This window comes from Micropterus dolomieu, linkage group LG09 (genome assembly GCF_021292245.1).
Source record: "Micropterus dolomieu isolate WLL.071019.BEF.003 ecotype Adirondacks linkage group LG09, ASM2129224v1, whole genome shotgun sequence".
NCBI classification, from domain to species: domain Eukaryota; kingdom Metazoa; phylum Chordata; class Actinopteri; order Centrarchiformes; family Centrarchidae; genus Micropterus; species Micropterus dolomieu.
Genome location: NC_060158.1, coordinates 23,737,922 through 23,756,826, shown reverse-complemented (window position 1 = coordinate 23,756,826; position 18,905 = coordinate 23,737,922). Strand labels below are relative to the sequence as shown.

Here is an 18,905-nt window from a genome sequence, read left to right as displayed (position 1 = left end):
TGACACATTTATTTCTCTGTAGTAGTCTTACTCCCCAAAACATCTATTCATAAGTTCATTGCGTAAGTCACTACATGCAAAATGGTTGAACACATGTGCAAAGCATTTTTTCTACATGTCTATTAGACTTTTTTTTTAACATATCTGCTGTGCTGTGAATAACAATGGCAGTGTTCGAAACGGAAGGCTCGATACCGTAATAGACAGCTGCCTCAGAAGGCATCACTTTCAAACAGCCTTCTAGGGCAGCACTAACAGCAACGTGTGATGTCAGCACGCTGTCTTGCGTCTCTTCTGGCTGTCAGAAGAGACGCTAGCCTTAGCATCAGCTAACTAGCTATTGAAAAGCCAACAGACGCCTCAGAAATCATACTGAACAAACTTGGTTGGTTACATTCACAGGCTAATGTGATTTTTCAAAAATCGAAGCAAGAAAACTACTAAAAACTGTTAAAAATGTTTATTTGTGTACAAATTCGGCTTGACCAGTTTTCGAAAGCTATGCCGGCCACAGCCGCGCTGCTTTGTGGGTAATAGTCAGCATCAAGTCACCATTGATGCTGCCTTCAGAACTGGCCGTTACTGGAGCAGCTTGAAGGCATCTCAGGAGACACAAAGAGATCGTTCGAGCGGTTTCGAACAGCACTCGATGCCTCGATGTCCTGTTAGACACCTTCTGAGACAGCAGTTTAGTTTCGAACACAGCCAACCTGTGGCCCAATTGACAGGAACATTAACCTGAGGGGGTGTTGTTTCCATTTTTTTATTTTGTAATTATTTCCGTTGTGCTATGCAGTGCTGTAAAATAGTCTTGCTTCTTGTAACATGTAACAATAGTCTTGTAACATGCTCTGTCAACAATTAAAGTGCACACAGTAAAGTGTAGCTGTGAATCCTGTCCAATCTCTTGCAATAGCTCTGTACTGTTGAAATTGATCTATGCCATACAGAAAAAGTGCAGCCTTGTGCATTTTCAATCATTTAAATAGAAATTTACCAAAGCAACTAAGAAAAAATGTAAGAAGAACATATTCTTACTTTATTGACTGTACTATAGTATATGTAACAAGAATGAATCAGAAATGCATTCAGTAATTTACTTGTGAAAAAAATAAGTTCCTGAAATTTCAGTGCTGCAACACAGTTTTTCTCAGTTTTGTACACAGTAAAACTGGTACCTGAGACACAGTGACCACAGTCTATAATTCATGTACCAACCCCCTGAACCAATTCTGCTAAAATACAGGCACATTTCCTGCTTTACACTCAGCTTGCAGTTTTATAGTAAACCACATTCCAAACACTACACACATTTCTCTATGCAAATAGAACATAAACATAAAATTACAATTTCAAAATAAAACTACTGGTTAATGTGAAGCAGTACGTAGGCTATTCAACGATATGAATCAGTGAATCTCTCTCTGTCCTGCTAACCCAGCTGGGTAGCGCAACTAGGTCTGTCTGTGTCTGTGTGATAGCTTGCCAGACTGTGACTGAACAATATTGGAATGAAATACAGCTATTTATTAAGCTTGATAAACGCCGACGGGCAACGTTTATAAACTGCAGCACAGAAATTATAATCACGACGCGCGTCAACATGCGTTCCTATGCGTGTGCACAAAACCTTTTTGCATTCCAGCAGCAACATTAATGGGACCAGTCCAGACAGCACACAGATGTGATGGCCCACATCATTTTAAAGCAAGACGGTGATTATCTGTCTCTCAGTGAACGTGTAGTTACAACTCTGGACTAATGCAAGATGGAAAGCATGGGATTCACATTGACTATTAAAATGTTGATTAGCAGCACAGACTGGGCAATATGGATGTATATCTCTCAGTAAATAATAAACATCACTTATTCAGTCAAGTCAATGTAAATTAGGGCTGGACAATAAAACAATAACAATAATTATCGCAACATAATTTTCCACAATAACAATATAACAAATGTTCAATAAATATTCAATAAATGTTTGATGTTATTCATTTGAATCATGAACGGATTAGCACTTACTTTTTCTGTTACGATATTTATTTTGTTGAGGAAAAAGGGATTTAAAAAAGATTTAACTAAATTTTACCCATGCATATTTTGTTGAAAACAGATTTTATCATTATAGTTCTGCCTCAGATTTGAAGTGTTTGGCATCAAGTGTTTGTTCTAACCAGAAAGAAAAGTTTAAAACCACAATTAACCATCTGGTTTCTTCAACTTTCAATAAGTATCAAAAATCTGCCTTTAAACTCGATATAAGTAATGTTTTGACATTTATCCTGATCATTTTCAATTTATCGTGATAACATAAAAATGTTAAAGGAAACCTGGGGGAGCCAGTTTGAATGGGCCTGATGCAGCTGATAACAATAATATATAGAAAGGATTGATATCTATAATATTTAGGGGCTTAAATTTGTCAGTAAAGTAGATGCCTGATCATAAGCCAGTAATAGCACAATTGATCCAAATCCAGTACCAGCACAGACCCAGTCCAGACGTCTGTAGCAGGTCACACAGACAGGTGGAACATAGGCAGAAAAGTCAGTACAAGCACAGCCAGAGATGTACAGCCAGCATCAGCCTTAACAGACTTTATGAGGATTTTTCTAGAAGAGGTTTCCATTCAGGCTTATAACAGAGGCAGACTGTTTTAAAGGAGAGGTAGTAGTGAGAGCACTGCAGTGTCAGGTGTGACTGTGCAGCAATGGCAAATTGCTCCAGTCAAAGCCTTTTCTGATCTGACAGAGCCAATATTAATGGGCTAAGCAAGGGAGGCTGGTGAGGTACATACTAACACATTTCACATACTTCAATCAAAAATAAATGAAAAATTTACATGGGGGATGAGGGGGCCTGTGCCCCAGTAGAGCTTTCTGTCTAGCAACGCCCCTGGAAGAGGGCCCTGGCGAGGAGAGCAGACAATGGATCCCAGGCCCAGGGACACACCATCCGCCCCAGACACAGGTTCCACACATCCCTGAGGCAGCTCAACAGTTATTTGAAACAAGAAAACAATAAAATAGGTAACCTTTCTTGTCTATAACAACAATAAAATAGTAATAGGCTACTAATCAACTACTATGGCTTAAACAGGTGGCATTTCATGCAAGGTATCAAATGAGGTGCTCTATTGGTATCAATATCACTTTAAGGGTACTGGTTTTGGTACTGGTATCGTAAAATTTAAAGTTAAAATAACCAAACCTAGTCATGAGTCAGTAGCTTAAGCTTAAGTTTATTTATTTTCTTTTTAATAGCAGTGAATGTTACCTTTGTGATGCTTCTGTGACTCAAAAGGACAGATTGCATTGTTGGCCTCTGGATGGTTTTGTTAGATAGCCAGAATAAAAAAATTCACTCCAGCACTTAATATTGGCATTTGTCAGGGAATATTAGAGCGGCTGAACACACAGGGTCATAGCTGACAGACTCTCGTCTCTTTTCTGGTTGCCAAAAGAGGCTCTGGACAATGTGTCTGTACAAACTGTCTGCTCCATTCTGTTCACAGGCGAGAGCTCAGCTAAAATAAATGTAAGAGGTTAGAGAAAATAACCTTAGAATCTGAAGTACTGTGTTTGTGTGCAGCATTTTTTCTTCCATCCTTAGAAAGAAAACCAGGTTGCCTCAATCAAAATTAGTTGTTGGTCCCTATTTTCTGAAAATCAGTTTAGATTTGAAGAAGCCTCGCCAGAAAGTGGCACAGGGAAATTCAAAGTGACAATAACTTCAGAAACTTTATTCAAACGATGATTAGCACTGTCAACTTCTTTTTGATGTCTAAAAAACATTCCTCTTTGCTTGTCAAAGTTCACTAAGGTTGTACTCAAAGGGTGGGCAGGGCCTTTAAAACTACCATAATACTGCTATATTATTTTGAAGTAACGCTTATACTCTAATCTAAGAATGTAAACTGTGGAGGACTGGAATGATGGTCAGATTTTAAATCTGACTTTTGATTATCATTGGCTCCTGCACAGGACATTGTGCAGTTCTTCCTGCAGGGTCTTGAAAGGACTCGACTGCTAAATCAAACTTGCAGTTGGTGATCAGCCAGTGCCCCCTGCTCATTATAGATTCCTGTGGATGATGTGGAAACGAATGAATTCAGGTGACACTGCTCCAACAGCAAACAAATATTGCTTTATGTTTCATAAGCCAAGAGACTTTTTTTTTACACTAATTACTTCTTTCGCTGTACAGCAGCTGCAGGCTACTGTTTTGTTCAACATAATGAATGAAGTACAAGTGCCAATGAGCCGCTGGGAGGGGGGCATGGATGATATTTGTGTCTCACTGTTAAGAGGACCACGGTTGCAAATGGAAGCACAAGGTGGTCTTCTGTTTCTCCTTCAATGAAACTTAACAATGTTCATCTAAGTGATGTTGTTTGTCCTTGAGTCAGAGTTGTATCTTAATTCTTATTCAACTGTTTAAGTCAGCATATGATTCTGGCTCACTGGGGGAAGGTTTGCTGGAAAGGTCAGGACGAGTTTGAAATTGCGGTCCATGACTATGAACTGCATCCAGTATGCAGTTTGACACATAACAAACAACTCCAGTGGTGCCCTTGATGGTGCACAACCCAAGGAATCAATGAAAAAACCTTGGCACCGATCATTCTGCCATGGCTTTTGGCATGAAGCCAGCAGTATTTGGTTACTCTCCAACTCCCAGTGCCTGAATGTTTCTCTATTAGCTGGACTATATCTGAGCGGCGTGTCTCAGAGTTCAGTTCACTTCTCTTTCTAATTTTTTTTTTTTATCAGCCTCTGTGTGACTCACAGGTAGTGTTCAAAAGCATCCAAATGTTAAATGCTGTTGTTTTCTCAGCTTCTCTCTTTAGAATAGGAGGTGCAAGATTGGAAAATGAATGCAAAAGATGAAATACTTGACATCTGGATCCGCCTGAATAGAGTTCATCAACAGGCACAAACAAGATTGTGAAAAGTTTTTTCTATGTTCTCTGTGTGGGTGAGAGCTGGAGAATCATTTGTGTGAGAAGGCGTGAGGGTTTTGTTTCGTGAGGAGGAAAAAAACTCACCATGTGGGTCAGTTCGTCTGCGCTGTGGGCTGCAATAGTGAGGAGAGCTCTCCAGTTTAACCATAGGGCTTCCTAATCCTGTGAGATTACCCCATATTATCCCCTCTTGCTGGAAATAAAAACACTGAGTAGAACACAACATATGAATGTACACACACACACACAGACTCGCTCACAGCCACTGCAAATGCTAGAGCTGTATTTCTATGTATGGGAGACAATAGTAAAACATGGCTCTGTAGGAAAGCATCAAAGGAGATGGTCGCTAAAGCACATCAACGTGACTTTGATCAAACATACATCCTGCGTGTGCGCGTACATGCCGTACGAGTGCTCAAGCGTGCATGCACGCACATAGAAGTTGTCCACAGCTGCTAATGAGGAGCCAAAGGGGGCTCTCGCTCAGCAGCCAATTATCCTGTCCCTTTGGAGGAAAAGAGTGTGTGTGTGTGTGTGTGTGTGTATGTGTGTGTGTGCACGCAGATGTTTTGAGCCACAGCCACTCTGTTTTTCTCTATGCCAATACGACAAGTCTTATTTACATAATCTTTCAGCACTAATTATGTCTATACATACTGCTTATGAAATGTTTCCCACTCTAATGCGAAAAACATGGAGCATTGAACCTCACTTACCAGAGCGTATCAGTGCTGTGTTGTGAGCAAAGTAAAATATATATATATATAAAAATGCCTGCTAGCAATGAAGATAACTCTTTATTTCAGGCCCAGTCCCTTATTTTGCATCAGCGCTGTCATTGTTATGTTTTTCTCACAGTAGATCTGTCTGTTTGATGAGCCCAACTGGGTTGATCATAAATTATGAACAGAGTTTGGGGGCGTAAATACGCAAAATAATTCAAAAGAGAGCCTGTCATTGCTACAAAAGGCTCAGCATTTCAGTCATGAATGTGCATTTTGCATCAGCTGTTTGTCACTATTGTATCATACTATGGTGATGTGTTGACTTGATACAGTAGCAGTGGATATTGTCCCATTCAGACAGGTGTGTGTTTGTGTGTGTGCACTGTTTCCCCACCGATTCTCCAAAACCTCTTATGGGATAATCAGGCTACAAAAAGATTTTTTCTTTCTTCCCCTCTGTTGCATTTCTCATCCACTTAAGCTCATTTAGCCAAAGTGTTCAATGGTAAGAGCCGTCAATTTAACAGGTCTGAACGGGAATCTGTGTGAATGCGACTGTCACTGTATGTGTTTGTGAGTTTTGGTGTAAAGGCTGTGTGATAAGTGTAATTGTCTTACACTGAGCGTGGCTGCCTGGTTAGAGGACGAGGTACTTCACATTAATGCTCACCACATTATCTGAATTGCTTCCAGCTGAGACATTAGCATATTCAAAGGCCAATTTAGGCCTAACATCGAGACACCACTTCAACAGTGAGAGGGTGCAGTATGTGTGTGTGAGTTTAAACATATGCTTCTGATGTAAATGTATCTATACATTCTTTGTTTGTATGTGCATGTGTTTTCTTGTGCATGTGTTTGTATGTGCCCTCTGGGCTCCATGGGCTTGTCAATAAGAGTTAAAGGACTCCTAAAGAACAGCTGATTCTTCAGGGTCTACAAGGACCCCTTGAGCTGAAATGCAAAGTGTGTTGGAGAGAGACTTCACAAGCTATCAGTCAACACGTGTGTGTCCGTGTTTGTGTGTGCAACGCAAACACGCACTCCGGCCAAATATGCATGCGTGTGGTTTTGTCATTTTAAATGCGAGAGGCTCTGGGTGCACGCATGTGTGTGTTAAGCCATTGGTATTCCATCACCCTGAGCAATCCGTGGCCAAACAGATCCCATCATGTTTGTATTAGGAGACCAGATAGGCTTCATTCCCTCCAGGCTCGCTGCATGCTGATGCTCCTTTCAGCCAGTTTGGTCGGACTACAGCATCCACGTCATGCTTTGGAACTGCATTTGTGGCTCCTGGTGTTTGTTTGTTTTGTTTTTTTGAGGATTGTTTGGATGCAGCACCCCAGAAGTGCTTCAGCGTGGGCTTGTGCTATGTGCATGCCTCAGTGGTTTCAGGGACAACATTGGCCTGAGAGCAAGATGTAATACAATAAGTCAGCCAGGAGTGAAATTGTTTGCTTATTCGGGAAAAATACAGCAACTGTTAAATTCTGATGCTTAATTTAGTAGTTTAATAACAAGTAAATATTATAACTTGGAATTCAACAAGTACACAAACAAGTAGGCAAAAAAGGGCAGTGCTGAGAGGACCAACTCTATTTGCCAGTTTCTTCTAAGATAGATAGATAGATAGATAGATGCCAAATAAAAAGTATAAACACTATACACAGTATAAACAATATAAGACATATAAACACTGTAAAAGTGTAACACTCTAGTAACCTGCACAAAGGTTACTAGAGTCAGGTTTTCGCACTTCAAATTGAATTTGGGGGCGGGGGTGTAAATACAGGTAAGTTACGGAGGGGGGGAGTGAGCCCAGGGGTAAAAAATGTTCTTCATCCTGGGCGTGCAGCATTATACTCACCAAAGTAATTGCAAAAAGTAGGTCCAACAGGGAGACACACATTAGCAGTCAGATATTCAAACAGCTTTAAACAAGACACAGACTGACAGGTTTGCTACCACATAACTGGAAGTTGCTAACGTTGCTAATAATCAGTAACTAGTTATATGTAATTTAGTTACGTAATTTAGATTTTTTAGAATTTAGAAAAAGATGTGTAATTAAATTAAAGTTGCTTATGAAAATGTTCATGATTACATTATTGCCTCTTATTTTGGTATTTGAAATAGTTACACTACTTTTTCATTTTAAATAGGGTTACTTGTAATCGGTAACCTTTTACATTTCCAAGTAACCTTCCCAACACTGCTAATAATCCTTCATTGATTAACACGAAATCTGTAAGTGTGCACAACTGCAGCAAGTAGAGTAGGTCAAAGTTGAACCAGGAAGTCAGTCTGTGAACTATGACGGATGTTTACAGTGACAGTTTGGTTTCTACCATTCGCCTTCTTTTTCACTTCCAAATAAGTGTGACTAGCCTGGGGGTTATTTTCAAGCTGTATGATCATCGGACTGCTTCTGCTTGTTGCACCATATGATCTATTTTTTTGTTTAAACTGTGCATGTACATGATTTGTGGTAATGTAACAAGAAATGCTGCAATGTGCCTAAAAAAGGCAGCCAAAGAAGAAAGTTAGGAAGAAAAAATGGAAAATAAACATCAAATATGTTAAAATAAGCACTGCAAATGTTCCATGAAGAAGAAAATACAACAAAAACACATTTATTCAAGCTCAAGGACACACAGAGAGTGTTTTGTGAGACACAATTCATGTAAACGTAACTTGTTTGTTTACAGGAAAACCCCACAGGGCAACTTTAATTAAGAGAAATGCTGAGAAAAATAGATTCTACCTATCGTAACCTATATTAAAGTCTTCTTAACAGTAATTCTAACTATATAAAGTTGGCATTGATAAACTGACAAAAGCCACATTGTCCAACAGTCAGGTTGAACTACACTGACTTTTTAGCACGTTTCAAATGTATTTAGCTATTCTTAGGGTTGTCAGATTTACACGGCACTGTTAAGAGATGCAGAAACCAAGTGCTCACATGCACTAATTTCTGGGAACTTCATGTTACTCTTGAAGATGAAAAAACCGGTAACCAAAATGTAAAGTTCTTCCTGCACTCTTGGGTAGACTTAAGGTAAAATGTACTTAGTCTGGAATATTAATAGTTAAATATATTTCCTTAAAACTAATTCTAAAGTAGTACAGCTTCTCATGGTATTGAGGAAATAAAGTCATCAATAAATAATATAAGACCATAGTGTTTTGTTTTGTTTTTGGTTGAGCTGCAAGAAAATGTTTTCACTGGTTAATATGCCCTCTGGTGAATTGGATTTCTCCATTCTTTCTTACTTATGAGACAGCTTAATCTTTCTGCAGACACTGGCAGAACCTGGATGGAGATTATGACCTTTAGACTGTATATTTGGGGTAAAAGCTATAGGGAAAAAACGACCCTGATGTCCCTGTTGTCACTGAGATCTATAACCTGAATATAGGGACCAATTGTGTAACTCGTAAACTACGTGACTGTGCTTCTCAACCACATGAGGTTTATTTTATTGGGTTGCTATAAAGTGCTAAAGTAGTGCGGCGTCTGCAACAAGAAAAGCAGGTCATATTCCTGGTAAAATATTCAGGCTTTTAGTGATTTATTCACACTATCTTGTGTCGGTATGGAGAGAAGAAGCTGTCACACTGATCGCCTTAAACAATTTTCCTTTGGCCACTGTCATGTCTCATTGCATACTGAAATGTTGCAGAGTCTCTGTGTCTTGCTGTGTGTGTCAGTGTGCTGTTTGCAGTTTTGCAAAAATAGATGAGGTCGAGCATCCCTCAAATGCTTTGTTGACCTTGTTAAGCTCTCTCCTCTGCTTTCTCTCTGACTCTGTCCTTTTGTCTCTCTCTGTTCCACCACGCTGATGCAAAATGGAAATGACAGTTTCCACTGGGTGTTTTTCCCTAATGGACATTGTTCTCTGAGTGTCCTTCCCCCAGAAGGTCTACAGATTTACACTGGTAATAGCCTTCTGCCCTGCAATCCATGTTTCATTTTTGTCTCCACTTTTAATCTGAGTATCTCCCTCTTTCATCTGGCCCTTGACTCCTGCTCAGTAGTTTCTTACAAAGTGCAGCTGTTAGCTCCTTTGTTTGGTTTGCTGTGCACACAGCTAGGGAGGTTGGGATTTCTGTTTAACAAGTGTTTATTTGTGCTCACCAAGGAGTCCAGCTAGGAAAACAGAAGGCAGTGCGCGGGTCTCCTGGGAGAAGCAGAGCTTGCCAGATACAAGAATCACAAATCAGTGATGGAGGGGGGAAATGTTAATGCCATAGATCTTTTCAGACTGTTGCTCCTGGCCAATTGAATTTTCCAGATTATAAACAATGTGCTTTTAAACTTTCTCTGGGAAAATAAGGTAATGTGTTGGCTGTCCACCTAAGAAGAGATGCTGATTATCTGTAAACGTCTCTACCTTGTAAAGTAATCTTACATCACTTTGGGTGGTAACCGCAGAGACCGCGTGAAGCGTGATTTACACTCGTAGGGTCAAGGGTCTAGGGTAGCCATGCATTTATACTTGTGCGTCGGTGTCTCCGTCATTCTGCAATTACTAACGTGAATGGGGGTAAAACTGTATACGGACGCCTGTTATAGACTTTTCAAATGTTATCGACCGAACGGATCTCATTCTGATAGTGAAACGAGTTATTTCGCTCGGCTTGTGGCCGTCATAGATTGATCCACCGTGTTACAGCCGCTGGTTTGACCGCTAGTAAAATTTACTTAAAAGCATGGGGCACTTCCTGACGGCTCGGATGCATTGCGAGGCTACTCAGCCGAGCAATCACAGTTCTTACGGTCCGCGTTGCCTCGATGTGTAGTTACATTTTTGAGGAGGTGCACGTCAGCTATGGCGTGGGCTACGGCATAGGGTACTTGGCTACGCAGAGGCTACGCCGTCGATTCGATGCAGAAGTATAAATCACTCTTTAATCCTCACATAGTTCAGTGATGCACCGTCTGATTCAATATATACAGCATCACAGATATGAGATAAGATTCAACTTAAAGAAATAATTAGACATTCTAAGAAATATCCTTACTCGCAATCTTGCCGAGAGTTAGACGAGAGGATTCATACCACTCACATGTCTTAACATCAAGTTTGAAGCTAGAGCCAGGAGATGATTAGCTTATCTTAGCATAACTGAAAGCAGAAATGTTACTCTAAATGCTAGTCAGACCTGTCGACAAGATAATAGCTTTGAATGGGGCCAGGCTACAGTGGTATCAATCCTCTCAACTAACTCCTGCCCAAAATGTAACTAGATGTGTTTAATCTTTTGTTTCAGCTCATCAAACTAGTAAAGCAGTGTAAACATAGAACCACATTCCTGAGCATACTGAATTAAGTCACATTTGCCAGACAAGGAGCTTCCTTCCAGAGACTGAAAATGTAATCAACCAATGCTAAAGTAGGCTATTGTTCGTTTATGTTTTCAATAGTTTTGTTGGTTTTTGTTTCTACAGGGAGACTTGTCTATCGACACCTTGATTGCATGCATTTATAAAATATACATCTAAGGATGAGTGAACTTATTCTCACCTGAATCAAGAAGCAATTGGAGCTAAATCTGCAAGAGAGAAAATGCCTGCTCAACTAAGGTGACTACAATACCCATCTACACACCTGTTCCCACTTCTCATCTGCAACTCATTCATACTCACCATATGTATCAGTTCAAGTTCACTTGTTGCTGTGTGCTCAGGTCATGGGTCCCTGTTTCAGCATGTATTATCTGGATGTGACTTTGCCTGTTTATAGGATTCCTGCCTGCTCCTTACTGAATTTGAATGAACATGCTTACAGCCTGGTCCAAAAGATGGTTTTAGTGTATATAGCTAATTTTGCCCTTTGTGACAACTGTGAGGAGGGTGAATTCACCTGTTTAAATTATATTAAAGCCCCCCTCCAGCCAGTTTTCACTGCTGTTTTTGGGTAACGTGGTCTGTTACTCTGTCTCTGTTGAACTGTGCTATTTTGTCTATAGTTAGAATACCACCGTATACTTATCTTCTGCATGTTAAGTTGACTTGTTATGAACTTTAATAAGAGGATAAATAGTAAACTGGAGAGATTAAAACGGAATCTGTTATTTCTGTTTATGTAGGCTATAAGAAACACAACATTGTATGTACATCACCACTACTAATATCATACTGACAATACTATTTTCATCAACTTTAGCTGTAGATATTGTGTCCCTATATTACCAAGCATACCATACAGCTTACAGGCAGGTTGCTGGGCCTAAGGCAGGCATATTATGAAGTCCTTTCCTTTATGTGTTGTGTCCTGAAGAATGGGGTATTTACACATTTTATATAGCCTCATTAGGTTGACAATAAAATTAATCACATTTTATGCGGTTGTAAAAAATGTATATATTGAACAGATGCATAGTGCATTAATGTTTTATATAAAACTATTAATGTATTCTAATATTTATAAATTGCAATTAACAATAACACAAACACAAGATTGGTACTTTTTTAAATGTGTGGATGAGCCAAATGGGTATGGTCAAAATGAAACAACATTTTAAACTAGAAAAGACTTAAGAGCAAACCAAAGCTGTACAATTCTCAAGATTTTATTAATAAAAAATATTTTAAATACCATTTGCTGGCTCTAAATGAAAATGTAAACAGACCATTCTTTTAACTGAGTACAGTGACAAAACAAAATACTTCCTTTCAGTGCTGAGAACAACAAAAGTCACACCTCAAGCGTTGGCTGAGATTTGTCCATTGATTTGTTTACCAGATAAAATCTCTCTTTTAGAGATGTTTTTTAAATATCTTACAAATAGACAAATGTGACTGAGTATGTCTTTGGCTGAAGATAATATTAATTGTAGGACTGATCTGGCTTTGCCTTCATTAATAAAGATCTTAACCTGAAAACCGTGAACCAAGACTTCTGTGCTGGTTTCACATTTATGTCCTGTGCTAAAGGCTGACTGCCTCATCCATCCCATAGCCTGTATGTGATCCATCCATGAGGATCTTTTGGCCGATCTGCTAAGCAGGTGCAGTGGACTCCATGAGGGCTGATGCGTATGCTGGGCAAAGGAAAAACATGTTTATAGAATATAATACACCATCACAGCAACCTCTCAGATTCCATCGTGGTTGAAATGCAGAACTACCGAACTACTAAAACCTGTGGAAAAGGCAGATCGTGCAGTTCACAAGTTGTACATGTGTGAAAAAACCCAGAAGTAAAGACAACATACAGAACATTTGTTAGACCAAATTCTTCTTGTATTGTGAGCCAACGCTGCTACCTTGTGACTAAAAAGTGGCATTAGCTTTTGTTTGCACAGGATATCCATGCACATTAAATACTAGTTTCTATTAATAAGGTACACCAAGCTAAAACAGTTGCAGTCCAGTAAATTATATCTTCAGAAGCTAGTAATGTTTTTTGTAATTTGTAAACATATGTTTTTACTCTTAATCTCCAAAATGGCTGTTTCAAAACAGAATCTTTACTCTACAGAATTAGCTGGAATTTACTTCAGTCCAAAGCTTGGTGTGATGTTTTTTCATTTATAAAACTATTCTAATTCTTTGCACAATCTGGGAAATTTACCTCCACAATATTTTATTTCTGGAGGCACTGAAATCAAATTAAACCAGGCACCAAGCAGCACCACTGAAGACTGGACCACTAATAATTTTTAACCACAAACCGTATAAGTTATGTCGTAACTGGTTCCAGCGTGCTGTGTTCATGGATGCTCTGAATGTGGTTCACCATCACATCTCAGTTAGTTAGAGTGGAAGAAGCTGCAGTTGATTACAGATGTTTAATAATGGCTGGCCTCCACAGATTCAGGTCCTTATTTCTGTAAAGAAGAAAATGTAATTATAACAAAAGCCATCCTAAACGGAACTTTACAAAGCTTGTAATGTTCTGTCTCTGCTGATGATAATATATGCATGTATAATGTGTCTTCTTAAGTTTCAGTGCGCTGAGCGCTCAGGACCTCCATGTTAATAAGCTGCTAGTTGACAAAAACAAGCAGAGAAGCCACACACTTGTGGTGCCAATGCTCATTATTGAAAATTTACCAAACGTTTTGATACAGTATGTAAGTTTTCATCATCAGAGTAGCTATGATCTATAATTGTGCAGCTGCTCTTGTCACTTCTTTGCCTCTTGCTTGGCCAAAGCCATGGTTGCTCCCTTTATAAAACTAATTATCTTACATATCTACAAAACTCAGTACACATTTAGAAATATAACATTATACACCGAAACACACATGAACACAGGAAAAACATGCAAACTCCACACAGATCCCATGGCTGGATTCAAACCTGCCTCACGAATCGAAATTAATTATTAGGATGTAATACTCACTCACACAAAGACAACACGTCATGTTAATTAATAAATGTTTTTACTTTGTCAACTAACGTTAGTTCGCTAGTATGAATAAATCATTTGAAACCTTTCACACCTGGCTAACTACAACTTAGTCAACTTAGCTAACTAAACTAGACAAACCAACAATCAGACATACAGACTCAGAGACACATACCTACTCTAAGTAAAATACATGATCATTTGGTTAATGTTAGCTAGCTCACAACGTTTTTCGCTTTGACGCTCTGACTTAAAGAGGCATGACAGCGTGACAGTTTTTTAAGGAGGCATGACAGTGCACCTGCGCAAGCTTGGAGAATGACGTATGACTTATGGAATTACTCAGGGCTCTCAAGTCTCACGCATTCACCGTGAGACACGCGCATTTCAGCCAGTTCACACACTCACACGCCACATCTTGTATTTCTCACCCTGAGAAGTTAAGAGATAACGTCCTCAAAGTTGTGTGTAAAAACACCTATGGACAACATTTAAAACTAAATGTAAAAGTGAACAGAAGGGGAGAAGGCCTTTCCACGTCAGTCCACATCATCAGGTACAGACATCCAGCACAGTGAGGATGAGTTCCAGATCTCTGCAGCTGTCTGGCACCAGGTGGGATATCGGATCCACACTTTGACTATGGAAGGAAAATAAATGAGTAATAAATGTTGTAGGTAGTTAATTTAAAATATAAAGTTAACTATAAAAGATGCCTCAGTTTGGTTGACAGTACTGTTCTGTCACATACTTGAGAGAAAATGGAACAAGAGAACAACACCTCGATATATAGATGACAGTCAATAACAATCGTCAACAATATGTTTTTGTGTTGTCCTTTGAAGACAGACAATGTAATATCAGCTGTCAAATGTCAAGTAGCCATAACAATAAATGCTGATTCATGGTAACGTTAACTGTTAACGTTAGTCTCCACATAATCTAGTGTGCAAAATACATTTATAAATAAATTAAAAAACGTTTTTTAAGCCTTATGTAGTACAACCTAAATAACAGAGAAATAGTTACTTGTTACTTTAAGTGTTGTTGTATTGTTTTAGGTTAACTTACCTTCAGGATAAGCTGGTAACGATGTGGCCACAGGCTACCAACCTCCAACCAGACAAGACCCAGGTAGAAGTTACTTCTGTTAACGCAGAGTAGCATATAGCATTAGCTCCTTAGCCTGAGCTAACTCGGTCATGTCGAACTAGGCAGGCAGGGTTTCAGCAACCATCCACCTCAGCTCACCTCACCTCAGCACCACTACCCGCCTGTTTGCCCATTTTAGGTTATCTGGGAGTGACGCGCAGTGACGGCATGGTCGCGGATCATTTAAAGTTGAACATAAGAAACTACAAAATAAAAACTCATGAACAGTTTGGCCTGGCATTGGACCAGCCGTTCGGGATTGTTCCCAAAATTGTCGTTGGCCAATCCGCCCCCTGACGATAGACACAAATCAGCCAACCAGGAGACGTAATCTAAGTCATCCTGACGAGGCAATGCCCCAAAGCTGTGATTGAATAGAGAGAAGAGAAGGTCCACTGACTTGAGGTAAGAACGTTTAATAAAATTAACGAATAAGACAAGAAACCATAGTTGGGACTGACCATCAGGAGCAACGGGTCTCTCTGTGGGCCACTTGAGCAGCTCAAAAATGAGCAAGAGAGATGCTTCGGCACACACACCAGCCCACATCCTCCTCAAGATATCAGTTCAACAGTTTGTCAAGGTTTAGCATCTGAAGTGTATGACAGAAGACCTTTGGATGAAACACTATTTTTCAGGAAGTCGATGTGCTCGTCAGTGTCACTTCGTGAATCGACCAATCACAACCTGGATGGAGTGGTACATTAAATAAAGGTTAACATGCTACAGTAAACTTTTGAAATTTATTGTTACTCATAAATGGTTTTATTAATTCGAAGTCAGTTCTTTGCACTACCAAATAACAAAGAACATTAAAATACAAATATCATCATCCTTGAGTTAAATTCATAATTTCCATGGACAAGATGATTGTTTTATTTGATGGCCTTCCCTGGCATTGATGGGCTTTAACAACACCAAAGGTCAAGTGGCCTTAAATTCTTGGCCTCATTAAACTCTGCTTTAATCTTGACAAGCTGCAGAGCTGTAGTCTCTATTCATTAGTCACTATAACTTACACTGTACATTTCCAGCTAAACGGAGTCTTATAGTTGACCCTTTTCTCTCTGCTCGCCTGTCATTCACCAGTCTTGTGCAGAGTTTTGCATGCATGCCATGCGGCCGACAGCTGCATGCATGTCGCGGTTCCTCGCGGGTCTATTTCAAGTACTATTTAAAAACGATGTAATATTCTTTCTGTGATTCATCAATGGTAATAAATGATCCGAACGTCCCGCAAGGTGTGGACAACTCTTCACAACAAGGGTGAAGTTAAGGCTCCGTCTCTACAGCAAGTTCCTCTTCTAGCACTACACACTCACACATACACGCTACGCCTACACATGCGCACTGATGCCCCCTACCTTGAGGGTTAGGGTTAAAATTATGGATTATATATATTGAAATTTATATTGTAATAGGCTGTATATTAACTTATTGGGAGAAAAATGGTAGTTCTATGTAAAATCACATGCTGAGCACCCCCATATCGCCAAAATGGCATGATCCTCATTTTGCAGCGAAGCTTCGACTGTGAGATTGAGTAGAATCAGGCTCCGCCCATCAAAGTATCAAATCTTCGACTATTCAGGGTCAGCCCTAATATATATAGATAGAGAGAGAGTGAGAGTGAGAGTGAGAGACACATACACTGCACCCGCTACATGCTTTTATCTCTAAGAGGCTTGTTTACTGCAATGCACTTCTGAATGCTATTGATCAGTACAGCTCATACAGAGCAGAGCAGCACACGTTCCGACAAAGACCAGAGAGCCTACATTACCCTAAAGTCTTTGCATTGGTTTCTTGTCTGTCACAGATTCATTTTAAGATTCTTTCATTTGCTTTTAAATCATTGAATGACTTTGCCCCATCTTACCTATCAGATATAGTGACGAGATACAATATGTGCCTGCCAGGTTCCTTATGCGTCTAGCTCGAGCCTTTTATTATTTCTGAGGCTAGAACTAAATGAGATGGCGCAGAAGCTGTGGAAAGGCAGACTCAGGGTTGACAGGACTCAAAATCTTAACGAAATCTTAAAGACATATCTTTTTAACATGGCTTCCTCTAAAGCGATTTTACCTCCCTATTATTTAATCTCATCTTTTCTTTAGTTTAAATGTCGATCCAGCATTCTGCGTTTGCCGTTAGAAAATAATAATTAAACTCAAATATCCTACCTATAGAAATAAAACATGATCTATGATCTTACCAACATTGTTGGCTCATGTACATACTGTATATCTGGTGTAAATGAGGGAAAAATAAATGATACTGACGGATCCTTAAATGATATGAAATAAGACGAGACAAGGTGGTTGTGATTGGTCTTAACTAAAGCTAGGAACCCCACTCCTGTTTCTTACTTCCCCTTATTAATTATACCACACCCACAGCTACTATGGTGTGGCTGATTTACCAATCAGTGGCCAAGCTGTCCATCAAAATCAGGGAATCAGAATTATAACCAAAGATATGGGAAGCCTTGAAATAATAACTATTGTTCTTTAAACAAACAAAACTGCTATTTTGACTCCTACAATATGCTTAAAATGTCTGGCGTACAAAATATCCTTAACCTATTAAAAAAAAAAAAAAACACAACACAGTTTAAATCATGATCTAATCCAGCGTACACGATTGAAACACTTGGTTATTATGCATTTATGCATGCAGATTATGTCAGTATTAAATGGATATTGAGGATATGGATATGAAAAAAAAGTAGTCACAAAATTATAGAAACTTTTACATAAAATTAGAATATGTGCTTATACTATAAGCAGTTATTTAGGTTTTGAGATCCCTGAGAGTCAGGGAAGTACTGTTTAAAGTTCTCCTATAGAACAGTCATGTGCTCAACAATGTTCTTTTGCACTCAGGGGAACACCTGTGTTCTCTTGGTAGGTAGAGAGGACAGGAAAAATTGCCAGTTCTCCTGCACCCAGCTGGGACTGCCACAGACCCAGGTGTGCAATGAATCCTTGAATTGCATCTTCCAGCTCCAATATGCTGTTGTCCTTTCCTTGAAAGCTTGTGTTCAGTGTGTTGAGCTTGGTGAAAATGTCCACAAGGTAGGCGATTCTTGCCAGCCACTGCTTGTCCTGAAAATGCTTGGCAACGTTTGGGTCTTCATTCTTGAGATAGGCCATGACCTCTTCTCTAAGCTCCCACACTCTCTGCAAAACTCTTCCCTTAGAAAGCAAGTAGTAGTAGTGGTGGTGGAGAGATGAACCCCTCACGTAATTGCTGACGTAATCTGCACGCTGCGCATGCGTTGGCGTCTGTAGCCACCTGTCGGAAGCTCCGTCTTGAACCGGACTCTTATCCACTTTTAATCCACTTTTTTCGTTACATTTTTTATATCCTTTTATTTAACTTAACTTTATTTAAGTTTTACGTGGGTTAAGGATTTTAGTCATCCGACATGGATTTTAAGATAGATGACCGTAAAAACGCGATCAACGCTACTGATCGCAACAAAGCTCCGGTGACTATGCAAGCCGAGATAACTCTGCCCCTTGAGGACTGCTCACTCCTTAAGAAAGCGAACAAGAAGATTGCTGACCTTATGGAAGACATCCGACGACTTTCAGAGGAACTCAAAGAGAAAGATTCCCTGCTGACTGGCTTTATGGATGTGGCTTCAGTACAAGCCAAACAGATTGTTTCTCTTAGCGCAACCGCTAA

General features: G+C 39.6%; 2 long non-coding RNA genes across 3 annotated transcripts in view; one reads left to right on the top strand and one right to left on the bottom strand.

The window, feature by feature from the left end:
- Positions 1–18,905, top strand: part of LOC123976013 — a 52,326-nt gene that overhangs the window by 21,551 nt on the left and 11,870 nt on the right. The window contains exons 4-5 of one of the 2 annotated variants that reach the window (XR_006826218.1): positions 11,153–11,287; positions 11,448–11,745. This is a non-coding gene — a long non-coding RNA (uncharacterized LOC123976013). Of the gene's footprint in view, positions 1–11,152; positions 11,288–11,447; positions 11,746–18,905 lie in introns of those variants that run through there. The other variant, XR_006826217.1, reaches the window with a different exon arrangement.
- LOC123976015 lies at positions 12,360–15,406 on the bottom strand. Its single transcript, XR_006826220.1, has 4 exons — positions 15,132–15,406; positions 14,492–14,700; positions 13,381–13,536; positions 12,360–12,747 (listed from the first exon to the last, which is right to left on the bottom strand). It is a non-coding gene; the product is annotated as an uncharacterized LOC123976015 (long non-coding RNA).